Here is a 20,642-nt window from a genome sequence, read left to right on the forward strand (position 1 = left end):
CTCAGTCAGGGGACTAGAATTTACCTCCCAGCTCTGCCACATGTCTCTTTCCCTTTCATGGCCTCAGTTTCCCCATCTGTAAAATACGTTGCCTCTAGTGTCTTTTTCTACTCTAGTTGTCTATGATACTCGAATTCTGTTAGATTAGAGATTCATAGAACAACGAGAGACAAAAGGGTCAAACAGAACTGTGCGCACTGAAGTATGTCGCAGAAAGTAACTGGGTCCTGGAAAGATGATCTATCATTCTCTGAGCCTCGCTGCTAGGAGTTCTGAAGCCTTAATCAGTCAGTGTTCATATCCTAATTTACTACTGTTAAAACGTCCAAGCTCTATAAAGAATGTTCTAACAATTAGAGCCCCCAGCAATACAATAGGCTGGCTTTTTAGGTAATGAGCTCCCCATCACTGAAAATATTCAAACTCTGAATTCTGGAACCTTGTATCAATAGCACTTTAAAGGATATTACTGCACTAAGCATGTCTAGATACCTAATGGCTAAATGACTATGGTCTTACAATCTTGATAGAGACCTGACCCTAAAACAGGAGAATAGGTCTGAAGGTCTTTTTAGAGACTGGGTATTCTCTGGCTCTGGACACATCTTGTCAAAAATAACTGTCTTTCAGACATACTGGCTCCAGGGCACCAGGCCAGAAATAAATAAAAACTTGGCCCCTTTGGGGTACAAATTTCATGGATTCTCATCATTCCTTTTCTAAGAGGACAGGGGCCAGGAATTGGAAATACACAAGAGGGACATGCTAAAATTTGCCTAAATGAAGGTAGCTAGGGGCAGTGGATAGAGTGCTGGGCCTGGAGTCAGGAAGACTCATCATCTTCCTGAGTTCAAATCTGGCTTCAGACACTTATTAGCCATGTGACACTGGGCAAGTCACTTCATCCAGTTTGCCTCAGTTTTCTCATCTGTAAAAATGAGATGGAGAAGGAAATGACAAACCACTTCAGTATCTTTGCCAAGAGAATCCAAAATGGACATGACTGAAAAACAACTAAAAATAATGCCCAGATATGCCTGCAAGGATACCTGAGTGAATTCTGGGATTCTCTTGCAGGTATAGAGAAGGTAATTGGGAATTCATGTGGTTGAGCCAAGGAGAAAACAAAGTATGTGATCAAGTACCAAAGCAACCCTGCATGGTGCAGAAGAAAGAAGAATAAGCTAATGGGGACAGAGGAAGGGTAAGACAGGAGGTCAAGTGAAGTGGGACAGTGATGGTGAGCTTGGCTCATGGCTTAAACAAGTGGTGGAGCCATGGGGTTGGGTGCAGACAAAGTGGTTCAGATTGCCCCAACATCTAAAAAAAAACAACCCAGGTTCTTTCATTGTAAGGTATCATGGTGCTATGAAAATAAACCTGGAATAGAAGTCAGGGAGCTCTACTCAATGTTGTTTGGCAGAAAGAGATTAGGAGAAAGAAGATTTGAGTTCAGATTCTAACTATGTCACTTACAACACATAGGACCTTGGTCAAGTCACCTTCTCTGAGTTTTAGATACCTCATGTTTAAATGAAGGGGTTTGGCTGGATGATTATGAAGGTTTCTCTCTAAATATATAATTCTGTGATCCAGGATCAGGGTTTGAAGATTTTCCCAGAGCAAGTCACTTCCTCTATTTGAACCTCAGTTTTCTTATGTGTAAAATGGAGGAGGAGGTTGGACTAGACAATCCTTTTCAACTCGAATATTCTATATTCTTACTTCTCTTCCAGCTCAGATGATGATATTCTAAGGACCCTCCCAGATGTGACATCCCATGTTCTAAGAGATTGTGCTGTGAGGAGACTTTTGAATAATCTTCTTTGTTCCCTTTACTCTGGGCGGGACCCTAGAATGAGAGATGGGAGCTGTATAGTAGTATCTTACTCTCAAAATCTCTGTCAGCCCCCTGGCCAGAGTAGATGTCTATCATCATTCCTGCTGCCAGAGAGAAAAGCAGAGTTCTTGCCTCCGAAGGGGGTATTTCTTCCCCTGTAAGCTGCCCAACCTCAAGAGAAACCAAGAAGTAGCAATCAGTCATCACGATGGCTCTTTGGTCCTACCACATCTATTGGTAGGAAGCTTTGTGGTTGGGGTCTTAGCCTAGAGAGGCCATGAAGTTCAATAGTTTTTCCAAATCCCCATCATTTTCTTTCATTGTTACAGACCCTTTACACTGATTCTCAACCAAAAGAAAGGAAACAAGCATTTATTAAGCACCTACGATGTGTTGGGGTCTATGCTAAGCACTTTACAAATGTTATCTCACTTGATCTTCACAACTCTGGGAGGTAGGTGCTATTATTTTTATTTCATTTTACACATGAAGAAACTGAGGAAAGAAAAATTTAATTACTTGCCCAGGGTCACACAGCTAGTGTCTGTGGTTAGATATGAGTTTTGGCCTTAAAGGCTCCAGGCCCATTATAAAACTGTGCATGCCCTTTGACCAAGCAATACCACTACTAGGTCTATACCACCAAAGCAAATTTTTAAAAGGAAAAGGACCTATATGTACAAAAATATTTATAGAAGCTCTTTTGGTGGAGGCAAAGAATTGGAAACAGAGAGGAAGCCCTATCAATTGAGAATGGCTGAACAAGTTGTTTATGATTGTGATGGAATACTATTGTGCTATAAGAAATGACAAGCAGGATGCTCTGAGAAAAACCTGGAAAGATTTACATGAACTGATGAGAAGTGAAATGAGCAGAGCCAGGAGAACATTGTACAATGTAACAGCTGTGAATATCGTGATTATTCTCAGAAATACAATGATTCAAGACAATTCTGAAGGACTTATGATGAAAGGTACTATCCATCTCCAGAGAAAAATTGGTGGAGCCTGAATGCAGATCAAAGATACTTTTTCTTTATTTTGTTTTTCTTGATGGTTTTTTGTCTGTGTTTTCTTTCACAGCATGATTTAATGGAAATGTGTTTTGCATGACTACACATATATAACCTATGTCAAACTGCTTGCCTTCTCAATGAGGTGGGGGGTGAGTAGCTAGGTGGCACAGTGAATAAAGCACCAGCCCTGGATTCAGGAGGACCTGAGTTCAAATCTGGACTCAGACATTTGACACTTACTAACTGTGTGACCCTGGGCAATTCACTTAATTCTCTTTGCCCTGCCCAAAAACAAACAAACAAACAGACAAACAAACAAATAAATAAATCTCTCCTCAATGAGGTAGGGGAGGAAAAGAAAGGAGAGAATTTGGAACTTGAAATTTGAAAAAAGAATGTTAAAATTGTTTTTACATGTAATTGGGGGGGAATAAAATATTAAATTTAAGGCCCCAGGCCCAATGCTCTGTCTGCTGTACCACCCAGCTGCCTCTGAAGAACTTGGTATCTAGTGTCAGGATCCTGTGACATGTGACTACAAGGGTCCTGAGTGAACAGTGCAAGTCAGTTGTCATGGATGCCACTTCCACTGACTTTCAGACAATCATCCTCTCTAACCCCTTTGGTGTAGTAGTGAGAGAATTGAATTGGGAGTCAAGGTACCTGGTTTTAAAGCCAGGCTCTGTTACTTCCTCCTCTATGAAATGGGAGGATTGGGGTAAATGATACAAGATCTAAATCTGTAATTCCATGATATATGATGTATGCCATCTGTAAGACCTCAGGCAGCTCACAACACAGTCTAATGAACCAACCTTCCACAAGGTAACACAAACATAGACAGGGAAAGTCAGCAGGATGTCCCAGGACTGCACTGCTCCATTACAATATGGCTTCACTTGTCCCTCTTCTCTCTCTCCCTCTTGTCAGCTCTTTGGTAGGGGAACCAATTCAGAAAAGAGCAGCCCAGAAGCCTGGGCTAGCCCTGCTTTTAGAGACCAACTATAAACAGCCTCAGAGGGGGAGAAAGACTGATGCCCTTATCAGGGCTATTGACAATAGCTTCTGACACAACAGAATAATTGAGATCCAAAGCCCTTGATGATTTTAGTAACACTCAGGCCCAGAAATATAGCTATATGGCTGTCTCCTCTAGAATAGCATTCGACTCCAAAGAGGAGGAGGGTGGTTTGTGAATGAAGGCATTACTTGATTCTTTTCTAGACCGGGGTATCATTCAAGTCTCCTGTTTGCGGACCTGGACTCAATAACCCATTGTGTAGCATGTCAAACAAGCCCCTTTGGCCAAAAGCAATTGGCAGCATGGAAGAAATGGGAAAACCCCAAGCCCAGAGTGTCCTCACATCCTAGGAAAAAGAGAAAGGAGGGTGGTAGGAAGGAGAGGAAGAAAAAGACATTTCTCTGGGAGTCCATTATTAGGAAATGCTAATAAAATTAATTAAAATGAATGGCATGCAAGGTTGCCTTTTTGTTTTCTTAGACACACTGGGCTTATGCCTGTTGTTGTTTGTCCTTTGTTATTTATTTTTTTTTTTTAGTGAGGCAATTGGGGTTAAGTGACTTGCCCAGGGTCACACAGCTAGTAAGTGTTAAGTGTCTGAGGCCAGATTTGAACTCAGGTACTCCTGAATCCAGGGCCGGTGCTCTATCCACTGCGCCACCTAGCTGCCCCTTTGTTATTTTTTTTAAAGAATAAACATTTTTATTTCTAGTTTGGGGTTCCAATTTTTATCCTTTCTTTCTTCCCTCTCCTCCCCCCTCCCTGAGGCAGTGAGCAATCAGATATGGGTTATATATGTGCAATTATGTAAAACATGACCATATTAGTCATTTTGTAGAAGAAAACTTGAATAAAAGGAAAAAATGAAAGAAGGTGAAAATAGCATGCTTCAGGCTGTGCTCAATCACTATCAGTTCTTTCTTTGGAGGAGGATAGGACTGTCCTTCATTCTTGAAGCAGGCCACGACACTGGGGAGGTGATATCATGACTTGCACTGAATTGGATTTAAGTGAGGGAAGGATGTGCAAAGTCACCAGCCTCACTCTCTCCTCCAGAGCTATCTGGGTCCAATAGCAAGATATACATCAGGATGACTGGAGATAGCCCTGGATATTTTAGGCAATCAGAGTTAAATGACTTGCCCAGGGTCACACAGCTAATAAATGTCTGAGGTGAGATTTGAACTCATGTTATCTTGACTCCAGGGCCAGCGCTCTACCCACTGTGCCACCTAGTTACCTAGATCTTATGTCTATAGGATGAAGAAAGAAATTTTCTGAGGATGGTACAGGGCCTCTAGTTCCTGAGTCCCATTGACCCACATCTCCTGGTGAGAAGTTTTCTCTGGGGCCAGAGAATCCAAAGTCCTGAGAGACACAGATGCCATGACAGGGGTAGGCGCCTGGGGAGGCAGTGGGTGGGGATGGCTCACCATCACTCACCATCACTGAAAGTTTTTTTGGTTTTCTCTCTTATTTCTCAGTCTCTCTCCTCTCTCTGCATTTATCTTTGTCTCTTTCTGCATCCATCTCTATTCCCTTCTATCTCCATCTCTTTCATGTCTTTCTTTTCCTATCTCTTTCTGCCTCTATCTCTTTAACTTTGTATACTCCCTTCTCCATCTACCTTTCTTTGATTACCACACCTTCTGGAAATTTGTCTCTCTTTCTATCCCTTCCTCTTTTTCTCTATCCATCTCCCTCTCTCTTGTGTTGCCATCCCTTTTATTTTCTCTATATCTCCTTTTGTTTCCATCTCTATCTCTTTACCTTTGTCTTTTTCTGCTCCTTTGTCTCAATTTTTCCTTTTGCTTCTATCTTTCTTTTCCTCTATTCCTTTGTCCTCTCTATTGCTTTGCCTCTTTTTATTTCCGGTGGTCTCTTTTTATCTGACTCTAACTATAATATATATGTATATATTCTGGGCAAGTATAGACATGTCTTCTCCCTTTTCTCTCTCCCTCTTCTTACTTTAGTTCAGTTCTTTTCTTTTCTTTTTTTTTGTATAGTTTGGTTATTTCATTCAAGTCCTAAATGTGACTTCAGATGTAGACAATTTCACGTTTACCCAGTGGATAACCATGACCAAAAGGAGACCAATGTCATTGGCCCCCAGAGTCAAATAGTACTAGTTCCCTTTTCTTCTCAAAGGGAAGTATATACTAGTAGAAAGAGTACTGGACATGGAGTCAGAAGACCTAGACTTGAGGTCAATCCATGCCACTGACCATCTGTGTGAGTTTGGGAAGGTCACTACCTCTTTGAGCTCCAGTTCCCTCACCTGTGTAAATGGAGGGAGAAGGTGAGAGGGATCTGTTTAGAAGATATTGAAGAAAAAAGATAGAAAGATAATCAGAAATATATACAGTCAAGCAGGATGGTTTTGGAACTAGTGTAAAATTTATTGGAGGCTTTTAAAAGAAATTGATTGTATGTAGCAGAGATTTATCACTTTATATACAGTCTTCTTGTTCTATTCTTGTTTGTATGTGGGGATGATCAGGTTTATAAAAGTTTGTCAAGTTCATAACAATAAAAAAATTAAAGATCTCTAAAGTCCCTCCAATCTTTGATAGTCCCTATTGTAAGGACCCTCCCAGCTATAATATTATTTGTTCTAAGGGCCCTCCCAGCTCTGATATTCTGGGTTCCAAGGGCCCTCTCAAGTGTAATAGTCAATACATTTTCATTCTATCTAGGCTAATGCCTTGTTGAAGGTACAATGTTGATTTCTAGTGGCCTTCCTGGGAGGAGGAGGTCTGGCTGATGAAACAGGTGCTATGCACCACTCCCCTTCCCCTGTCTGAACTCTGTATTTGTTTTTTGGGTTTTTGTTTTGTTTTGTTTTTTAGCAACAAACATTTATTTTATTTTTTCCACTTACATGTAACGGTAGTTTTCCATATTCATTTAGAGTTCCAAATTTTTCTCCCTTTCCTCCCCCCTCCACAAGATCGCAACCAGGTTATATATGTACAATCCACAAATGTTCTTTTTATCAGTTCTTTCTATGGGGGTGAATAGTAACCTTCCTCATTAGTTCCTTGGGATTGTCTTGGATCATTGCATTGCTGAGAATAGTTAAGTCATTCACAATTTCTCATTGAACAATATTGCTGTCACTATGCACAATGTCCTCCCAGCTCTGCTCACTTCACTATACATTGATGTTCATTAGTCTTTCCAGGTTTTTCAGGGATCATCCTGTTTGTCATTTCCTGTAGCACAAAACCATTCCCCTACAATCATATAGCACAGTTTTTTCCATCATTCCTCAATTGATGGACATTTCCTTGATTCTCAATTCTTAGCCTCCACCAAGAGTTGCTATAAATATTTTTTGTACAATTTCCCCCCCTTTTCTCTTTTTCATGATTACTATTATTAACTGTTTCCCTTCCCCATGATATTTATTCTATTATCCATCTTCTTTCATCCTATCACTCTTCAAAAGGGATTTGCTTCTGTCTGTACCCTCCCCAACTCTGCCCTTCCTTCTTTCCCCTCTCTCTTTATCCTCTTCCCTTCCTATTTTCCTACAGGGTTGGAGAGATTACTCCACCCAATTGAGTGTGTACATTATTCCCTCCTTGAGCCAATTCTAATGAGATTGAGGTCTTTGAGCCCATTCTGAGTGTTAGGCTCATTTACTGCCCAGATTAAACAGATTACTCCACCCAGTTGGGTGTGTCTGTTAGTCCCTCCTTGAGGCAGCTCTGATGAGTTTAAGGTCTTTGAGCCTCTTCTGATGAGTGTAAAATTCATTTACTGCCCTGCTCCTCTTCCATCTCTTCCCCCACTCCATAAGCCTTTTCCTGTTTCTTTCATGTAGGATTTCACCTCTGCCCTTCCCTTTCCCCCAGTGAATTCCCTTCACCCCTCAATTTAACCCTAAAAATGTCCTCACCTAGCTATGTAATGCATTGGACAAAGCATCACCCCTGGACCCAGGGGGATACCAGCCAAAACCAGGCCTCAGACACAAGACAGTCGCCCACTGTTATGTCCCCCAGCTCCAATTTTTTATGGTTCTCTAGGGTCTTGTATTTGAAAGTCAAATTTGCCATTCAGTTCAGGTCTTTTCATCACAAATATCTGAAAGTCTTCTTTTTCATTAAAGTCCCATTTTTTTCCGCTGAAAGATTATGCTGAGTTTTTCTGGGTACGTGATTCTTGGTTGTAATCCCATTTCCTTTGCCCTCTGCAATATCATATTCCATGACCTCTGGTCCTTTAATGTAGAAGCTGCTAGATCTTGTGCTATCCTGACTGGGGCTCCACAGTACTTGAATTCTTTCTTTTTGGCAGCTTGCAATATTTTCTCCTTGACCTGAGAGCTCTGGAATTTGGCTATAATATTCCTAGGAGTTTTCCTTTGGGGATCTCTTTCTGGAAGTGATCGGTGGATTGTTTCAATTTCTATTTTAGCTTCTTATTCTAGAATTTCAGGGCAATTTTCCCCAAGAATATCTTGGAAGATGGTGTCTAAGCTTTTTCCTTGATCATAGTTTTCAGGTAGACCAATAATTCTCAAATTAACTCTCCTGGACCTATTTTCCAGGTCGGCAGTTATTCCCAGAAGATATTTCACATTGCCCTCTATGTTTTTATTCATTTGGATTTGCTTTATTGTGTCTTGATTTCTCATAAAGTTACTGGCTTCCATTTGTTCAGTCCTCATTCTTAGGCAATTATTTTCATCAGAGAGCTTTTGTACCCCCTTTTCCATTTGGCCAATTTACCTTTTCAAGCTATTGACTTTTTTCTCATGTTTTTCCTGCATCTCCCTCATTTCTCTTTCCATTTTTTCCTCTACCTCTCTAGCTTTATCTTCAAAGTCCTTTTTGAGCACCTCTATGTCCTGAGACCAATTAGTATTTTCTTGAAAGCTTTAGATACAGGGGTCCTGATGTTGACATCTTCCTCTGAGGGTGCACCTCAGTCTTCCTTGTTACTTAAGAAACTTTCTATGGTCCTCACCTTTCTCTGTCTGCTCACCTTGTCTTTCTTTTACTTGACTTTTAGCTCCTTAAAGTGGGGCACTGTTTCCAGGCTGCAGTATCCCAAGCTTCAGAAATCCCAGGTGGTATGATTTAAGGAGGATCAGGTTCTTCACTCACCGGGCCTGTTCCCTGGTCTGTAGATAACCCCAGACCAACTTGCTGTGTTCTGGTTGTTAGCTCTGATGAGCCTGTGCCCCTCCCCCACCTGGGCCACTGCTACTCAAGCCTACCTCCTGGTTCTCAGCAGAGGTGAAAAACCCAAGTTCTGCCTCAGCACCAGCATAGACCCCTGTAGTCTCCCCCCTGCCCAGGGCTCAGCCCTTTCACCAGACTGTGAGCTTAGTTCAAGATGACACTGGCACTTCAGCTGATTCAGAGGCTCTGTGGGTCTCGTTCTCTGGTGAGGCCTTCCTGGGACTGGATCTGTGTCAGGCTCTGGACCCTGTGTTTATAAATATTTGGAGGGGGCGGTGAGGGAAACATGGCAGCTTCCCTTCCTCCCCTCTCACCATCCCCAATGGACTGGATGGAATATTTTGTCCTAAGAGGCTCTGATGCTAATGGAGAATGAAGTCGGCTTGAGGAGTGATGGCCCTACCCAGTCATCCCTGGCCTCCTTGCCTAGAGCACCAAGTAAGCCTGCGGGTAGTTTGACAGGTGATCTGTGCATCTTGAGGTTCCCAACCTGCCTCTCTCTCTCTCCCATTAATCCCTCCACTCATCCATGTAATTCTATAGTATCATGTCATATAAGCACTGTGATGGACTCCAGATTAGCACAAACAACACGGCCAGAGCTGGGAAATAGCTCCTTTAGTCGCCTGTTTCAAGAGCAGCTGCCATCAGAGGCTGATAAAGATCCCTGAGCCAGCAAAGATGGAATTGTCTCTTGAAGAATCTGAAGCCCCAGGAGGGATTCCAGAAGTCATTCTGGCCATCCCTCTGCCTCCAAGTTGGCTGGCAGCTAGAGCCACTCTCCAAAGAGAAGATCTATGCTCTTGAGAAGTAGTTTCTTCACAAACATTGCAAAAGATTTTTTTTCTTTTTTTAACATTCAAAGTTCAATTTTATTGCTGCTGTTATTATTATTTCTCTGGCAGGTCTTAGAATAAAAGAAAATCCCAGAATGTTGGAGCTGGAAGGTACCATCTGCTGAATCCAACTTATTGGATTCGATAGGTCCAACGACAAATTAAGGACCTATTATGTGGCTTGTATGCCAGGCATTATTCTAGGTACTGAGGATAAACAGGGTCTGCCCTAAAGGAGCTCACCTTCTCTATTCGAGAGAGTTGTTTAGTGGAAAGAACATTAGATATGGAGTAAAAAAAACAAACAAAAAAAAAAACAGTCCTTAGTTGGCAGAAGTTGAGATGGATCAGAGCTTGAGAGCTTAAAGGGAAACTTCAGTCATCTTGTCCAACTCCCTCTTTTTGCAAATGACCTTAAAGATGGTTCAGTAGCAAGAGCAAAAAACTAAGATTCAGGAGCTCTGGGTACGTCTTGGTTCTGTCATTAAGTAGCTGTGTGAATCCAAGCAGATTCCTTTTCCCTTTCTGAATATATACTAGTTTCTTCAGCCATCAAATGAAGATAATAGACATGATGACATCAAAAGACCCTTTTCCTTTAAAAAAAAAACATAAATTTTGCTTTTATATAACCATTTCCAAATATATCCCACTCCCTCACCATCACTTGTAACAAAGAATAAAAAAGGAAAAGGAGAGAAAATCAGTTCAGCAAAATTAATCAACACATCAACCAAGTCTGACAGTCTATGCAGTGTCCCACACCCATCCTCTCCCACTTCTGCAAGGAAGAGAAGTAATTGCATTTATTCATCTCTCTTTGGGGTCAGCCTTGGTCATTATAAATTACTAGACATTCAATCTTGTTTTTAGAGTTCATTCTATGTACTTGATATAGTCGCTGTGGACATTGTTCTCCTTGTTCTGTTGACTTCTCTTTGCATCAGTTGATATGTCTCTCTATACTTTGTTTAATTCTTCATATTTATCATTTCTTAAAGTACTATTCCACATGGTAAGCCCTTAATAGACTGTACTATCTATTGAAGCCAATAAGTTGGATTTAACAACTGTGCCTCTTCTCAGCACTAATATTATGCTCCATTAATTCCTTTTACCACAATTTACAAGCAGTGAGGGTTCAATGGATAGAGTGCTGGGCTCAGTCAGGAAGACCTGAGTTCAAATCCAGCCTCAGATACTTCCTAGCCATGTGAACTTAGGGGAATCACTTTACTTCTCTTCAGCCTCAGTTTCCTCATCTGCAAAATGGGAATAATAATAGTACCTACCTCCCAGAGATTCTGTGATGATCAAAGGAGGTAATACTAATTGTTTTGCAAACCTAAAAGTAGTATATAAATTATGCTTATTGGAAAATGTCTCTCAATTCTAACATTATATCTTAGATCTGTAACTTCCTTGTTTTGCCAGTCTGGAAAGCAACATTTAGAGAGAAGAAATCACTTCCTCCCAAAATTAACCAGTGTTAGTGGTGGTGCCAGGACTTAGAGAAGACAAGACTAATTAGTAACTCATGGGGGAAAATTTGGGGTCCTTAAGTGCACTGAAAGCTCAATATGAATTAATATGGCAGCCAAAAAAGCTAACATTATTTTCAGCTGCATTAGGAAAGACCTAATAGGGTCCAGAATGAGCGAGAAGTTAGCCTTGCTGGTTTGTACCTTGGCCAGACTTGATTTGGAGGATTCTGTTCAGTTCTGACTCCTATATTTTAGGAAGGACATTGACAAGGTAAAATTTATTCATTCAATAAAGATTTATTTTTATTTATAATTGTTTTATATTTATATAAATTATATTTATAATTGTTTTACATTTATATAAATTATATTTATAATTATCTTATATTTATATAAATTTTATTTATTATTAAATACCTACTATGTGCCAGGCACTGTGCTGTGTTGGTGATAATAAAAGAGAAAAAAGAGTCCCTGCCTTCAAGGAGCTTACAATTTAATGAGGGAGACAGCATGCACACAAACATGTACAAAACAAGCTGTATACAGGATAAATAGGAAATAATGAACAGAGGGAAGGCACTGGGATTAAGAGGGGTTGGGGAAGGCTTCCTGTAGATTGTGGGATTTTGTTTGGGACTTAAAGGTAGCCAAGGGAGGTCAGTAATTGGAGTGGAGGAGGGAGAGCATTCCAGGCATGGTGGACAGCCAAAGCAAATGTCTAGAGCTGAGCGATGGAGTATCTTGTTCATGAAACACCATTGAGGCCAGTGTCACTGGATGGAAGGGTACAAGTTGAAGAATAAGGAAGTTCATCTAGAAGAGGGTGGGCAGGATAGGGAGAGATGTGGGAACCAGTTAAATCATTAAACACTGAGGCTTTAATGCTGGAAGGGACCTTAGAAATCATATGATCCCATCACCTCTTTCTACAGAGAAGGAAACTGAGGTCCCAATTAGTGAAAAGACAAGCCTAAGATCCCCCAAGGACTGTGTCAGAGGCAGAATTCAAAGCGAGGTCCTCTGATCATAGTTCCAGTTTTCCACCCACACCACCTTAAAATCCCTACAAGACTAAAGCTCTGATGCTCCATCTCAGTGTAGTAGTGGTGCTAAGTTTGCAAAGTGTATGTCAGCAGACTAAAGGATATTCCAGGTTCTGCTGAGCCAAAAAAAGGGTTGGAATTGAGCCCTTGCTAGAGGCTGTGTCTACTGCTCAAGGGCCCGTCATTCTAGGCGCCGAGATGTTCAGAACCACAGCCAGGTGATAGCTACTGGGTGATCAAGTCCTTAGCCATGGTGACCAATGAAATAGACCAAAAATGTAAAAATAACCCACAGTGTCCTTCCCTTCTGCAGTGGTGGCGAAGTACAAGGAAAGGGCACAGAAGACATCAAATCACAGACTTTCATGTAATATTTATAAACACTGACAACTACTCATACCAGCACAGTGCTGTGAGCATAGTAGGCATGAAATAAACATGGATTGATTAATTGGTTGGTTGGTTGATTGATTAATGCTCTAAATAAGAAAGTTTTGTCCTGTGTCCAAGATGGTTCTTATAATTGAGAGGGAGAACTGAAACACCTCAATATTGTTTGTAGTAGCAGTGTGAGGCAATGTAAAAACTACTGGATTTAGAGTCAAAGGAAATGGATTCAAAATCTAATCCTGCCATTTACTCCCTGTTTGATCTTAGGGAAAATATTTAATCTTTCTGGACCCTAGTTTCCTGCTCAGTACAAATTCCAGATCTAATATTCTAAGTTCTATGATTCCTTCTAGTCCTAGTATTCATTCTATGTTCCTATATGCATGTCAACTTCAAAATTTCATATTCTAAGGACCCCTATTACCTCTGACATTTGGTGTTCCAAGGTTCCTTCAAGATGAAAAATTCTATGTTCTAAAGGAATTCCCAATTTTGACATTTTATGTTCTAAAGCTCCTCTCAGCTCTGACATTCTTTGTCCTAAGGGCCCTCCCAGTTCTGACATCCTCTGTTATTCTCTATTTTAAGGCCCTACAGTTCAGACATTCTTTGTTCTTAGGACTCTCCCAGTTCTGGCATCCTGTGTTCTAAGACCCCTTCCAACTCTGACATTCTCTATTCTAAGGCCCCTTTCATCTGTGATTTCTTATATTCTGAAGTCACTTCCAGACCTGTCCTAAATCCCCTTTCAGCTCTAAACCCAAAGACTCTGTGAGCGGGCCTGTCCGAGCTACCTGACTCTCCAAGCTTGCCAACTGTAGCCAGCCAGCCAGTCTACCTCCACCCACCCATCCTCAGGGTGCCTGATGGCCTGGAGGGAATCGAGCTGTGACTCATGACTGGCATTTCCCCCACATCTCCATTTTCCCGTAAGGCTGTGTGCTTCATTATTCCCCTGACTGCCTGCTCCTGCCAGACTCAGATTAATTTTAAACCACCATCACCACCACCACCACCACCCCCCTCCAATGTTGCAATCATTAAATGCCAAGGAAAGTTAAATAAACAGCTGATTTACAGAAGTAGTTCCTTTCTTTCTTTTTTTTCTTTTCTTAAGCGGGAGCATCTATTAATCAGTCCTGTCGGCAGCACGGTTTGATTAAGCCCCTTCCACATACTTCAGATGAGCTGCTGTGCTGGCCAGAAGGCCTGCAGACAGGCAAGAGACTGCTAATCATGGACCAGAAATAGTTCGACCCCAATCTTTCTCCTTCCCCAAAGATGGCCTGGAGGCCCAGACCAGTCTGCAACGTCTAGTCAAGGAGGGGTTGTTCTCAGCTGGGAAGACCATCCTCACTGCCTGTTGGAGGAAGGACCAGTCCCAGCTGAAATATGGGATTAGGGAAGAAGGGGGTCCCTGGAGTCAACCCTGACCCTGTGGCTCATGGGAGTAGATGACAAGTAGGTGCTGAACCAAGGAGGCCTGGATGTGTTCAATCCACAGATGCTCAGAGGCTTGGTCAGACACACACACAACTCACCACAAATAAACAGAAGCACAGCAACAGAAAGAGTCTCGCAAGGGACCACACACACACACACACACACACACACACACACACACACACACACACACACACACACAGTAAATTGGCAGGATCATCTATTTAGAGCCAAAAGAGATCTCGGGAGCCATCTAGTCCACCCCCCACACCCCCCCCACCCCAGCCCCATTTTATAGGTGAGAAAGGCAAAGAGGCTTTCCCAAGGTCAAAAGCAGGATTTGAAGGCAGATTCTCTCAATTCAAAGCCACAACTCTTTTCACTGGACCAGTACCTCACAATGTCTCCCCCCTGGATGGGACAATAGATGAGCCATAAAGGTCAGAATCAGAAGGGAACTTAAACCCCTTGGGAAATAGACTGTCAATTCTGGGAAAGACCTTAGAACAGAGAACATCAGAACTGGGAAGATCCTCAGAACATAAAATATCTATCAGAGCTAGAAGTGACCCTAGAACATGAAATATTCAATCTAGAAAGGTGATCATTAAATAGAGTGTCAGAAGTGAAATGGTCTTTCCAACCCAGGTGGTGCAGTAGGTAGAGTGCTGGGGTCTGGACAGAAAGACTCATCTTCCTGAATTAAAATCTGACCTCAGATATGTGACCCTGGTCAAGTCATTTAACCCTGCTTGCCTGAGTTCCTCATCTGTAAAATGAGCTGAAAAAGGAAATGGCAAACCACTCTAGTACCCCTACACACACACACACACACACACACACACACACCCTTTTGCCTCGACCTCCCTGATTAGGATAGCATAATGAAAATAATGAAAAGATAACTGGCTAAGTGACCTTGGGAAAATCAGAGAATCCTTTCAAGCCTCTTTAGGCTTAAAATTTAGACTTCAGAAATCACCTCAACTAACCTCCATGTTTTACAAATGAAGAAACAGAGGCTCCAGAGGCAAAGTGACTCATCTTCTGTGAACCTTCTTTTTCCTCACCTGTAAAAAGGGGATAATAATCCCAGCCTTGTATTAGGAGGATCAGATGAGATGTTGTTTGTAAATCCCTTTGTAATCATAAGGTAATATTATTATTGTTAATATTACCACTGGCTCCTAAGAGGCCCTCTCATCTCTTAACATGCAGCTCAGATAGCACCTTCTGCACAAAGTCTCCCTTTCCTGAAACCCCACCCAACAGTGCCCTCCTCCCGTCCCTTCCAAACTACCTTGCAAGGAACTCACTTTATCCAAATCCCTATTTAGTCACTTACATTTTATACTCTAGATATGAATATGCATTTGTGGTCTCTTCTATTAAGATGTAAGATTCTTGTAAGTAGAGCATGTTTTATTCTTTTTTTCCTTGTGTCTCCAGTGCCTAGCACAGTGCCTAAGGGCACATCCTGGGTATTTAAAAATTCTGGTTGATTGATTGATGATAACAAAACAGGATTATAACAGGTAAAGCAGAAAGGAAGCTGACCGTAGAGTCAGAGGGCCTCCCTAGGTGTGTATATATATATATATATATATATATATGTGTGTGTGTGTGTGTGTGTGTGTGTACATATATGTATATATGTGTATGTGTGTGTATATATGTATATGTATATATATTGGGGGGGGGCAATGAGGGTTAAGTGACTTGCCTAGGGTCACACAGCTAGTAAGTGTCAAGTGTCTGAGGCCAAATTTGAACTCAGGTACTCCTGAATCCAGGGTCAGTTCTTTATCCACTGTGCCACCTAGATGTGCCCCCAGGTATAGATTTAAGGGCAGCTAGGTGGCACCATAGTGCATAGAGTGCCAGGCATGGAGTCAGGAAGACCTGAGATCAAATTTGGTTTCAGAAACTTACTAGCTGTGTGACCCTGAGCAAGTCACTTAACCCTGTTTGCCTCAGTTTACTCATCTGTAAAATAAACTGGAGAATATCTTGGCCAAGAAAACCCCAAATTGGGTCGTGAAGAGTCAAATACACCTAAAATGATTGAACAACAATAAGAACAAGGTCTAGGTTTCCTCATCTGTAAGTCAAGGGGTCTGGAATACACAGCCTTTAACATTTCTTTAAGCTCTAGCTCTATGGTTCTGAGATCCTATGAAATAGAGCGGTAGAGCAGCAAAATCCCTAGACTGGGAGTCAGAGAACCCATGTTTGAAATTCGGTCCTACCATCTGTGTGACCTTGGACAAATCACCTCCTTCTCTGAGCCTGTTTCCTCCTCTGTAAATGAGGAAGACTAGATGGTTGGAAAGGCTTCTTTTAACTCAGTTTCCTCATTCTGTCTTCTAGCATCTCCAGGATTCCATAGTTTATATCCTAATATTTCATGTTCTAAGTCTCCTTCTATCTCTAAATTCTGTGATTCTCTATACCCCAACCAGCTGTGCCCGAGGTCCCTTTGGAGGCCAAATTTGCTGTTTAAAGGTATCTATTGCCTTCCCCTTAGTAACTATGGCTCCCTGTTACTAGCTAGCTCATTTTCAATCAGGCCCTCTCCCCAGAAAACAATCACAATTAATTAAACATAACTTTCCCTTTAGCAAGAAAATAGGAAGTATTCTCCTGATAGAACAATGAGTATTTACAATGCTGCCCCCCCCTTCCAACTCTCTCCAACATTTAGTGTCTCAATATTATTAGCTGTAACTCAGGGAGAACCTGTGTGGTCTCTGTAAATTTGCAGAAAGAGGGCCAGGGTCCCCAGTCAAGGTTTCTCTCTCTGGGTCAGGGAGACTCCCCTAATGAGTAGCCATAGTGTTGTACCAAGCTGGAGAGGAGTCATCTGCCCTCCGGGACACTGGGGCCTTGAGGCAGGAAGGAGGCTGGGCAGGTGATGGGAAGACCTCCAGAATGTACAGCCTAGGCAGCAAACCTTTGTTCTCTGTCCAGTTCTTCTTCCCTGTGTGTTGGCAGTAAAATTACATAACATCTTGAGGACTCCACAACATAAAAAGGTAATCTGTGGTGATCCAAAATTGTTTTCTCTGAGACTCAGTTTCCTCATTTGTAAGATGAGGGAGTTTAATTTGATTGTCTCTCTATTTTATGTTCTAAGGTCCCTTCCATCTCTGACATTCTATGTTCTAAGATTCTTCCTAGCTTTAATATTCTTTATTCTAAAGTCCCATTATGCTCTAGCATTTCATGTTCTATGGTCTCATCCAATTCTGACATTCTGTTCTAAGGGCCCTCCCAGCTCTGACATTCTGTGTTATAAGGGCCCTCCCACCTCTGACATTCTGCATTCTAAGGGCACTCCCAGCCCTGACATTCTGTGTTCTAAGGGCCCTCCCAGCTTTGACATTCTGTGTTCTAAGGTCCTTCTTGGTCTGGCATTCTGTTTTCTAAGACCCTCCCAACTCTGACATTCTGTGTTCTAAGGGCCCTCCCAGTTCTGACATCCTGTGTTCTAAGTCCCTCCCAACTCTGACATTCAGTGTCCTAAGGGCCTCTCAGCTCTGATTTGTAGAATACAAGTCATTCTCAGATTTAAATGGTATCACAATTAAACACTTAGATTCTCACTCTTATGGGACCAACCAACAGTGCCAAGGAAGGTTCTCAAAGAAGAACCCCCATCTTTCTTTGAACCAATTCTGGGGCCTCCCAAGGATGACTGCTTTGGAGGGAATGACCTGCCTTTGGAACTGTAGGTTCCAAACTGTAGGTCTGTTTGTTAAACCATCAATCTCATTTCCTTGCAGTCACAGCTGGTGGCTCAGCAGGCCCACTTCTTTCTGCCTGGAGAGTCCATCTTTGGCTTGTGCTCAACAGACAGGCTGACCCTCCCCCTGCCATTCATGAATTGGCCTCTGCTATCCCTGATGCCTGTCCCATCTCTAGGCTGCTCATTAACCCATGACCTGAATCTCAGGCAGAAGTCTTGGTAATACTCTGCCACCCACTGGTTGTGACTTAAGAGGATCTCAGGATTGTTCAATTTAGAGCCAGAAAAAGACTTTATTGATCATCTGATCCAAGCTTTTTATTTTACAGTTAAGGAAACGGAGGCCCAGAGATGGGAAGGGCTACCAAAATGAAGTTAGGGAGGCAAAACTTAGAGCCATGAAGCCAAATGGTATCCAGCTACACACCAAATGCATAAGAATTGAAGACTAGCAGGTTTCAGAAACAGAGGTCCAGTATGGACCAGTATGAGCTTTGGGAGAGCTGCCCAAAGGAGATGGGATCTTTTCTGGTCATAGATTGGAACTGGAAGTTTCTCTGACACGGCCTCATTTCTCAAATATATAAAGAACTGAGTAAAATTTATAAGACAAATGTTGAAAGGGATGTGGAAAAATTGGGACAATAATGCACTGTTGGTAGAATTGGGAATGGATCCAACCATTTTGGAGACAATTTGGAACTATGTCCAAGAGACTATAAAACTGTGCTTACCTTTTGATCCAGAAATCCCACTACTAGATTTGTATCTTGTTTTTGTTTTTTATGGTGGGGCAATGAGAGTTAAGTAACTTGCACAGGGTCACACAGCTAGTAAGTGTCAAGTGTCTGAGGCCAGATTTGAACTCAAGTCCTCCTGAATCCAGGGCCAGTGCTTTATCCACTGTGCCATGTAGCTGCTCTCTACTAGATTTGTATCTTAAAAAGATCAAAGGAAAAAGAAAAAGATCTGTACTACAAAAACATTTATGGCATATCTTTTTGTGGTGGCAAATAATCAGAAATTGGGGAGTGACTGAAAATCAGTTAGGGAGTGGCTGAACAAGTTGTGGTATATGTTTGTGATAGAATACTATTGTGCTATAAGAAATAATGAGCAGGAGGGTTTCAGAAAACACCTGAGAAGATTTATGTGAATTGATTAAAAGTGAAAGTAAGCAGAACCAGAAGAACATTGTACAATGCTCAGCTGTGAATGACTTAGCTATTCCCAGCAATACAATGATGCAAGGTAATCCCAACGGACTCATGATGAAAAATGCTATCTACCTCCAGAGAAAGAATTGATGGAATCTGAATACAGATGAGAGGACTTTTTTTACTCTATTTTTCTTAGGATTTTTGTCTGTTTTCTATTGCAACATGGCTAATACAGGGATATATTTTTCATGACTGCACATGTATAATCTATTTCAAATTGTTTGCTTTCCCAAGAAGTGGAGAGGGGAGGGAGGGAGAGAATTTGGAACTCAAAAAAAGTTTAAAAATGAAAGTTAAAAATTGTTTTTGGAATGTTATTGGAAAAAATTAAATTTATATATATACACATATACACAAATACATGTACATATATACATACATATATATATATATACATATATACATACATGATTTGGAGCTGGGGGTCACCCCTCATTTTAAGATGAAGAAATGACTCCCACAGATGTGCCCAATGTCACATAAGTAGTAAGTAGCAGAGTGGAGACTTGAATCCAGGTCCTCTGTAATTCCAAATCGAGTTCTTTGGATTCTTTCTGGGCTCATTCTAGCAATCAAAACTCCAATAAAAAGATTAGATACTCAGGGGGCAGCTAGGTGGCACAATAGATAAAGCACCAGCCCTGGATTCAGGAAGACTTGAGTTCAAATCCAGCCTCAGACCACTTGACATGTACTAGCTGTGTGACCCTAGGCAAGTCACTTAACCCTCATTGCCCCACAAAACACATGAACACAAAAAAAGAAAGAAAAGAAAATATTATGTACCCAGAGGACAGATAATCACTTTTCTCTTCATGGTTCAAAGAGTAACATTAAACACCTGATATCTCTATATCTCTAGTGTTACTCATGAGCCCTAACCAGTGTACTTTCCACTGATTATCAATCAACCAGCCAGGATTAAGTAGCTTTTAAAGATGGGCATTTACTACGGTAGAGAAAGAAGAATAGTTGGGACAAAATTGAAAACACACTCTCATATTAGTATATAGTGGCCAGTGGGGAAAAAAATGAAACTCATAGCTTTGGACTATCATAAGTCCTTTTTCCCTTTGTGGAATAAAGTTTCCCTAAGCAGTAGCTCCCTGAGCTCTTAACATCACTACCCTTCTTAGAATCCAGAGCCATACTACTCTCCATCCTGAACAGGTTACATTCCCTGAGACTGCCCTCTCTAGGTGCTCCCAAATTTTGACTTAACTTGTGGCTGGAATCCCTTATCTGGTATACATAGGCCCAGTGATGTGTTTAATTCTCTCAACCTTGATTCCAATACATTTTTCAAACCATCATTGATCTTCCCAGATTTCTTAAGGACTTCACACCTAGTTTATGCCTTTGATTAGTTCATTCAATGAATGTGTCTTGGTTCCAAAAGG

Source organism: Dromiciops gliroides, chromosome 3, assembly GCF_019393635.1.
Source record: "Dromiciops gliroides isolate mDroGli1 chromosome 3, mDroGli1.pri, whole genome shotgun sequence".
NCBI classification, from domain to species: Eukaryota; Metazoa; Chordata; class Mammalia; order Microbiotheria; family Microbiotheriidae; genus Dromiciops; species Dromiciops gliroides.